The sequence below is a fragment of the Meleagris gallopavo genome, chromosome 2 (assembly GCF_000146605.3).
Source record: "Meleagris gallopavo isolate NT-WF06-2002-E0010 breed Aviagen turkey brand Nicholas breeding stock chromosome 2, Turkey_5.1, whole genome shotgun sequence".
Classification (NCBI taxonomy): Eukaryota; Metazoa; Chordata; class Aves; order Galliformes; family Phasianidae; genus Meleagris; species Meleagris gallopavo.
Window position 1 is genome coordinate 20,062,307 of NC_015012.2, and position 9,389 is coordinate 20,071,695.

Below are 9,389 nucleotides of genomic sequence, written 5' to 3' on the forward strand. Positions count from 1 at the left end.
CCGGCGGCCGTTGTGCACGCCCAGGCGGCGGCTCAGCCGGAGCGCGCTGATTGGCCGCTGCCCCACGCCGGGCCCGCCCCGCCAGCAATGAGCGCGCGGCGCCGAGCGGCCGGCTGCGGGGATTGGTTGCTTCGGCTGCGTTCAAACAGTATCGGGGGTTGTGCTCCGCCGGGAGAGCGGCGGTTGGCGCTGGGAGGGGGTAACGGGCGGAAGGCGTTTTGTCCAAAAGCACCTTTTCCCCATCCCCAGTGAACTTCTATGTTGAAAGAAGGAAAAATGTATCCCGGTGTTATAGAATTATAGAAACATTAAGGTTGGAAAAGACCACTAAGATCATCTAATGTAACTGCCGACCCATCCCCACCATGCCCGCATGCCATGTCTCTCAGTGCCACGTCCCCTCAGTTCTTGAACACCTCCAGGGACGGTGACTCCACCACGTCCCTGGGCAGCCTGTGCCAGTGCTTCACCACTATTCCTAAGAAATTCTTCCAGATGTCCAATCTGAACCTCCCCTGCTGCAACTGGAGGCCATTCTCTCTGTCCTGACGACAATCTGCCAGAAGAAAAATGCTCACCGTGCTTACATGTATTGTTTTTCATTCAACAGGGGAGGCTTCACTGAAACTACTTTGACTTCTAAGGATCAGGGGTGTATTTTTAGGAATGGGCGCAAAAGAGTAAAGGCAGCCTTCAGGGTCCTTACAAAACACGAAAAACGAATGTGTCGATGCATGCAGAGCTTTTAAGCTGAAGTTTGATGAATTCCTGAATATCTGAAACTAAATTAGGAAGCCTGACTGCTGCTATAAACTTAAAGATGAGAGTTGTTCTGAAGCATATTTCTAAGGGTCCAAATCGTTCTGAGTTTCTGTTGATAATGAATTAGAAAATGAGTTATTCTATACCTCACAATTATTTATTAATTAATTATCATGAAAGCGTAAAGGACTCATGGAGAGTACAAAAACTTGCCTTTCTTTTGTATATCAACCTTATTTTGCACAATAGGCTCATGAGTACTGTGTATATTAATAAACACAAAGATACAAAAATACTAGGAAATGTAATATTAAAGTATTAAGGTACCAAGACTAAGCCAAATACTATGAACAAATAATAGCAAGTTATGAAGGGCGTTAACAGCAACCATTAGCTCACCTATTACTTTTAATTATGTTTACTACTCTCCATTAGCTAGAATTCTTGAAGTCTTTCTAAAGGTCTTTCTAATTCCCTAATTTTGAGGAGGGAGAGAACTACCTCAGCCTTGTGAAGTGGCTTTTTCTTATTCTTGAAATTGCAGTAATGTCTTACCAAATGTTAAAAATCACCATTTGCCTTTTGTTGCGTGCATTCCTTTCTATAATTTTGGTAAAACTCCAAAATAGTAAGTAGAATACAAAAACCACTAAAGGTTAGACTTATATTACTATAGCTTATGTCAGAGCACATGAAGGAGCAAAAATGGAGAAGAATGATCTTCTGATGGGAAAATCCCAGCCTGCTTGGGAGGCTACACTACAAGGAGCAGAAGCCAGGTAGAGCTTCTCCCTCACCTTGCCAGATGTGGAATCTGTCAGGTAAAGTCTATTTCATGTGTGTATACATACATATGTATATGTGTGTGTTTATATATATACACACACATCAAAGAGCACTTGAAGAGCTGGAGCATTCTCCTCCGCCCAGGCAGAGAAATGGGCCGGGCCCTCAGCATTTGACGTGGTTGTAGCTTTCCAGCTCTCCTATCAGGCACTGGGGATGCAAAAGCTCTGCCAGGTTGGAGGGGAAAGAGAAGAAAGCTGTATCGCTTCCTTCAGCCTCACCCAAGCCCCACCCTGTGCTAAGAGATGATGCCTCTTGCCTCCGGAAAATGCAATTCTCTTTCTCTGCCAGTGTGAGTAGGTAACTAAGAAGTTAACAGTTTAGGTGTTAGCACTGGAGTTACAAAGTTAAATCTGCATTAATACAGCCCAGTGAGCAACTGTTGTAAAATACAGCGCTTGATTGTTCATATACCCTTAGTTTGACATTATCCTTCTTCATTTGATTATGTTTCTCCACAAAACCCACACCTTGTTCAGTGATCACAGTGAATGTAAAGGCAACATTACGATGGCCTCACACTTTACATTTTTAAGTATCTAGTCTTAAGCTTTTAAAAAAGATTGAACTGAACTGTCCTGCACTTTTTTTTTTTTAGTTAATTAAGAAAATCAGAGACAACAGCATGTCACAAGTGATAAACCATAACTTTGTTCACAGAGGATACGGGGCATTTCTGTTGTGAGAACCACAGTACTTATCTACTAAGAGAAACCATTACTGAAGTGCTCATATTGACACCAGTCCTAGGGTCAACAGGATGAGCATATTAACAGATAAAACACCCACAGCTGCCCTATTGTTTGGTGATCACATCACCTACTGAGCACCTGGTAGGTTTCCTAGTACAGAAAAGGTGTCTGAGGTTAGCTGGTTGTCTGAGGTGACACAGTGAATCACATGCAGGTGCTGGACAGGAACCCATGGGTGCGGCTCTATGGAAGTTTGAAACACCTCAAGGCAACGTTGCCACATTCATGCGTTCCCTCCTGTTCCCCACCTGCACACTGCCACCTGCTCCCTTATGCCAGCCTTGGTGCTCAGCTCAACTGCCAGGCAAGATGGTTAAACTGGCAAAGAGCATAATACTACCCAAAGATTTTCCAGTAGCATCAGCCTTGTACACGGCTTGGGCTTCCAAACTGTTGCACTATGAGGTCAGGCAAGTGCCTGATACAGCTCAACAGAGTAGGAATATTCAGGCTTGAGCAGGCAGAACTAAATCTCAGTCAGTGGTGACACCAGCTTGAATCAGACAAAATATTACGCATCAAGACACTGTCTTCCCATGCTCTAATGCCTAACACTTGTCTATCATAAGTGACAGTAAGAATTTTTTCCATAGTATATGCATTTGTAAACTTTAATCTTTGAATTTAAAGCTACTGAGCTGTTACAAGGAAAAAAATAATTAATGCAAACAACAGTAAAACTGTTTAAAAATATAAAGAATAAAAATAAAGAGGGTTGTTCATTGTTTAACGCTTGTTAGTATATTGGAAGGGCAGAGGAACAGAAGAACGCAAACAAAAAGTATTTATTATTTAAGTGCGCAGCTGCTGTCTTGACCTGAAGAACTGAGATATACAGCTATAGCAAATAGTAGTGAAAAGACATTTGTGTCTCTCTTCTTCCTGTTCTAAAACCATTCTGTGCAAGAGATGGTGAATGCAGCCATTAGCACAACATTTACAGAACTAATGTGCACATATGTAAAGAAAATGATAAATAATTACAGCAATTGCATTATGATATGACACATCAAGTCTATATTGTCCGGGCCTTCTAATTACCAGCTTCTGAGCTGTAAGGAAAATTGGAATTCTTTTTTTTCTTAGTGGTGAATCCCCTCTTTTTACAGTTCTGCTGCCTGCTAGAAATGGCAATACCAAGCATATTTTTTCACTCTCCAGATATTTATACTAAAAATAAATTCATTGTACTATCGGATGGTGCAATATCTTACAGACAAGGAGTAATCAGGTTTCAGCAGACTTTTGATAAGATAGGAGCCTATTTCCTTTATGGCCTACTCTTCCTTGACTTTCATGGGTCCATAGATTACATGTTCTCTTTGGCCACCATTTTTATTAGGATTAATGGTACATCTACTCAAAGGACCATCCTGTTCAAGTGAGAGAAAAGCAGTTAAGAAAAAAGTGCACTGCGTAGAAACTAAAAGCCATCTCCCTTTCACAGCCATCTCTGCCTTCCATCTTGATCCCCGACTTTTTAAAGTGAGGCATTTAGAAAGTGCCTGTTGGCAATTACCTTACCTCTTTGGCTTGTTGCAACTCTCCAGAAAAGTTTATCTTTTGTTAATCTTTAGTAATTTCCTCACTTTGTCATCTTTAACTCTTTTACTTATTACTAATTTCTGTTTTTCTTAGAGGCTCTTATCTGTATGATTGCCTTCAGAAATGTGAAATTTTACTTCTTCACTGACTTCTCTGTTCTTCCAAATTCTTGAGCATTTGTTATACCTGTCCTTGCTGGATTTAATCTTCAATTGAATCTCCCATTCCCATGAAGTATCTAAACTAAAAACCTTGAGCATTCACTTTGTTTCCCTTTTGATTTATATATTTTTAGATAAAAAATATTATATATAGACTTTATATCTAACAGTTTTATATTACTGTTATGTAGTTATTATCTGAAAATCTGTACTTGTTTCCTATTTTGTACATATACTGCTGAAACCTTTTATCAGTTGGTAATTAAGAACGTCACCATACATAGTTTTTGGGAAATGTTTGTGTGTGTTTTAAAACCTTCTAAGGTGCGTGGAATGGTAGCATACAAAATAATATTTATGCACTCTCAACATTCCAAAATTATTAATAGGAAACTTGTTCTGAGTGAATTTGGACTCAAAATAAAATGAGAATCAGGACTCTGTTAGAAACAATATAGAGATTTCAAAAAGGTGAGGTCCATATGGCCGAAACACTGGTCTTCTGCAGTGCCCTTCAAGTTTGATTTTAGAAAGTCTTTAAGTTTTACAGAACTCTCCTATTCAAACATGCTCTTGTGCCCAAACATCAACGGCTCAATTCAAGTTACACAACTTTGTGACAGCCCCCAACACAGACATCAGATTACGGCATAAACTCTTTGCTTTCTCAAGAAACAATTTATCTTGGAGTGGCATTTAGATGTTTTCAAACCTGGGTGCTCACAATCTGACATCTAAATCAATGCCGACACGCATTGATAAATACATAATAAAGATTATGACTATCAGAAGTGAGCAGCAGCTAAAATATCTACAAATCAGTTGTGTGCTCCTAGGTGTGCTGCTAAATCCCATGGATCTATGGAAAAACTAAATCACAAGGTATGCTTGTGCTAAGCTGCATTGACAAATTGGGTCCTAAAGCTACAAGCTGACAATTTTTGATTATCGAGTTGCTTTTATTTATACCTACAGTGTAGACTTACTATGCTGCTATTCAGCCAGGTGTTATACACACATAGAGTATGTTACATAATGGGGCAGAAATTTATGCATTTAGGTTTATCATTATAATGCTAGATTAGTTAATTTAACTTCTATTGAAAGCTAGTGATATCCCCCCCAGGAGACTGCTGCGTCTCAGAAATCTGAAGATCTTATGACTATTGTAATGATACATTCAAAAGTAACCAAACTAAATCTATGAAAATGGAAAAACATTCTGTCCTGAACATTACGCTATTTTAACTTGGACAGCAGTTACATATGCACAGAGAGGTATATTGCTCATGTTCGTTCCATTGACAGTGCTTATAACCATGAAATCTAAAGTTCATTATTTTACTCACAAATGCTGAAATGTTTTTCATTTCGCAACTCTTACTGCAGACCTAAAAAGAGGCACAGGTATTCAGTAAGTCCTCAGGCAGACTATAAGCAAACTAGAATATTCAACAAGCATAGTTTATTTGCGCAGATAATCAACCAAGGCTTTTTCTGGTCTACAAAACCGGGTGCTGGCTTGCCTGTGATAAGCTGTAGAGTACTATAACATGTTAGCTCATGCTTGGTGGCAACAGGTTTGTTTTCCAAGATTGTGTAATCCAAATTCCTTTTCTAAGAGATGACTTTGAGAAGCACCATTAATTGGAATAATTAATGAGAGCAGAGAATACTAGAGAACTAAACTTTTTTTTGCTTGTGGTAAGCTTCAAAGATTGAAAGTATCAATTTAACAAGAATGAATATGATTTTAGGAAAAGGAATTTATATTAGTGCACTAAGTTTCTGCTTACATTACAATCAGGTCAGTGTACCCAGCTGCAGCACATGACAGAGATTTTAGGAACACAGTTAGGGTCACATTTACAATACAAATCGGGAATGTGTTGCAACTGCATTCTTTGATTGTAATGTAGATGACGGTAAGGCTAATTAAACATCATCTACCGTTCACAGGAGAAACCACCAGCTGTTGCTTAAGCACAGCTTAAAAACATTTTTATACAAAACAGGTTATGACATGGTTTCACCAACCAACAAGGACTGAGATTTTTCCATGTTATAACAAGACTCAGAAATTGCTTGAGCCTCGGTTTAAATACATTCAAAATATGTTTAATACTGGTCTTGCTCTCAAGGTGCTAAGATATTCAAAAATTAATTGCACATCACTCTTCAGATAACACTGACATAAACGTTTACTGAATTTTGACCCAGATAAAATCAATTTTCCTCTGCTGATAGTTAAATGTTTGGTTAAGCCGAACAGTTGGTGGGCTACAACATATCACAAGGGTTTTGAGACAACATTCAAGCCCGTCACGTCCATTATTTGGACTTTTTTATTTTTTTAAATAACGTGTATGTTCTATACGCTGCTTTCATCTGCAAATCAAAATGCGCCTTCTTGAGATTGCTATCACTATGTCAATTTTCAGAGAAGAAAACTAAGGTACAGGGATGTGCTGTTACATGCCCTGGATCACACAGAAGACTAGTAGCTAAGGCATAGTCCTCTTTCACTAATTTTTCCCATCTACTCTACTGTTCCATGGAACATCTTAGTATAATAACCTTGATGAAGTTGTAGAAGAAACTGAGAGTAAAGATATATCAGATATACCTGATATACCAGAGCTGAGATAATATTTTGGAGGTAAATTCCATAAATTATTATGCTAAGTCAATAAAGTCTCTAAATATTATTTAGAATTGTCACCTTTTCAGCCAAATATAAAATAAAATGCTGTAACATGATTCTCAGTGGCACAGAAAGATAATACATAGCCCAGCCTGTATGTGACTGATAGAAGATTAACCCATCAGTTTTACGGGCAAATTTGAACCAGCATAGAAGTTTAGAACCAAATGAATGATTTGTACCATTTTAATACAAAACTTTTGAACACCTAATTCTGTTTCTATATTTTATGAAATCATCCTCCACTAAGTAGTAAGAATTCTGTTTTAATCCCAGAGTCATGTACTCCTAGCAGCTTTTGGGATAACAAAAATGTACATAAAGATTCAAAGTTTCAACAGCCTTTGTAAGGGATAGTAGCACTAACAATACAAAATGCTTATGGAAGACTCCTTGCAGTAACTGGCGATAATCTCAATGAAGCTATGTACTTCTAAAGAGTCTCTAGCTACAGTCACTGAGAGTATAACATAGACATTGCATTAAGTAATCTCATGAAAAAAGTAGTTGTCTTCGCAATTCCCAGTTTCAGAATCTTCTCTTGGTTGGATAACTTTGAAACACATTCAATTTTGCAGAGTTTGTCGAGCAGAAGCTCTTGCTGACAAACAGTCCAACTACACTTATGCTGTCTGTTTTTATTTCTTCTAGGGAATTGTGCTGCAGGTAGGCAATACATAAAACCTCCCGCCCTGAATTTGTGAGCAACTAGCAACTTCATTTGCAATTGAGGTCACTGAATAAGTTTTCTTCAAATGCAACCTGTGAAAGTAAAAGTGGCCAACTGCTAAACCACAAGCTCACACTGAGGCACAGCTGCAAAAGTCAATCCTTACCATCTTAAAAACAAAGAATTTACACCTCTCACTGTGCAGAGAACACAACAGGAATCTAACAAGTTCAGTTTGAGTTCCGATGCACGCTGCTCTCTCATGCAACTATCCACTTGGGAGGGGGAAGCTGTTTACTGGCATAAAGTTGAACTGTTTAACTTCAGAGCACAGCAGCTCTGAGCTCCATCTTATCATCTGACATCTGATGGTGCTTCCAGATTGCCACTGAAAGCTCTGTATCTATATGCGGTCTAATCTAATTCAAGTAACAATCTTAAATGGTGTCACTTCTTAATGCCTCAGTGTAGCTCTTTGGGGATAATTACTTTCTTCATTAAGGTCTGGCACTTATAAAACATTTGAAAGTCTTAGATGAAAAGGACTTTTCTTGCAAAATGTAATTATACTAATATTATGGCAAAGGTAAGGCATAGGCCCATGATTCAGTATACAGTATTTAAATACAATTACTTATCTATCAAAATCAAGAATCCATGCTATTTTGCCCTCTTTCAGCTCTTGATCTTCTTATCATTATTAATCAGATTAATAATGACTCCTTTGAATCTACTCACGTACTCCTTCAATAAAGTGTACAAGCAGCAAAAATACTCAGCAACTCGTAGTTTCAGCCCTAAGTTTGTACTATTTTTCATAGTTTTCCAGTTTGTACAAGTCCTGTTGTCACAGTTTTAGAGGAATACGTCAAGTGTAAACTTGACATTTACACAGGTGTCCCACTCACATTTGGATATGCTTTTTGGAATGTGACTAACATTAAAAAAATGTAATACAGTGCAAAAAGAATTGCAAATTGACCATCAGTTATGACAAGCAAGGGAGGTCACGCGTCATTTCTAATACACCAGTCTTAAGCGTTCTGGCCTGGTGTGATCTGCCCATGGCAGTGATGGTGCTCCTTGCTTCCTACAGCCCGCTGTACTCTGCCCCTTCTCCTTGCAGCAGTTATGGGAAGGGCTTTCCCACACCTGCTGAGCACCAGGCATCCTGAATGCTTCATGCAGTTTCAAAGCAGCTTTATACACTGCTTGCTCTCCAGCGATGTGCAATGCCACAAGTGTGGAATGGCTCCACCGCTGCTTCTCTCTCTGTGCTGTTGGGTGAGGAATAACCCCCCTGTGGAAGGTGAAAGTCACGCAGTGAGCAAGAGGCTGAAAGTGCTACAATGGAGAAAGGACTGGTGGCCAGCAGGGATAGGGAGGTGATTGTCCTCTTCTACTCTGCTCTTGTGAGGCCCCATCTGGAGTACTGCGTCCAGGTCTGGAGCCCCCAGTACAAGAAAGACAAGGAGCGGTTGGAGAGGGTCCAGAGGGGAGCCACAAAGATGATCAGGGGACTGGAGCACCTCCCCCATAAGGACAGGCTGAGGGAGCTGGGCTTGTTCAGCCTGGAGAAAAGAAGGCTGGGGGGTGACCTCATTGCAGCCTTTCAGTACCTAAAGGGAGCCTACAAACAGGAGGGGAATCAACTCTTTGAAAGGGTTGATAACTGCAGGACAAGGGGAAATGGTTTTAAGTTGAGGGAGGGGAGATTTAGATTGGATGTCACAAGGAAGTTCTTTACAGAGAGAGTGGTGAGGTGCTGGAACAGGCTGCCCACAGAGGTTGTAGATGCCCTGTCCCTGGAAGTGTTCAAGGCCAGATTGGATGGGGCACTGGGCAGCCTGGGCTAGTATTGAATGTGGAGGTTGGTGGCCCTGCATGTGGGTTGGAGATTCATGATCCTCGAGGTCCCTTCCAACCCTGTCCATTCTGTGATTCTGTGA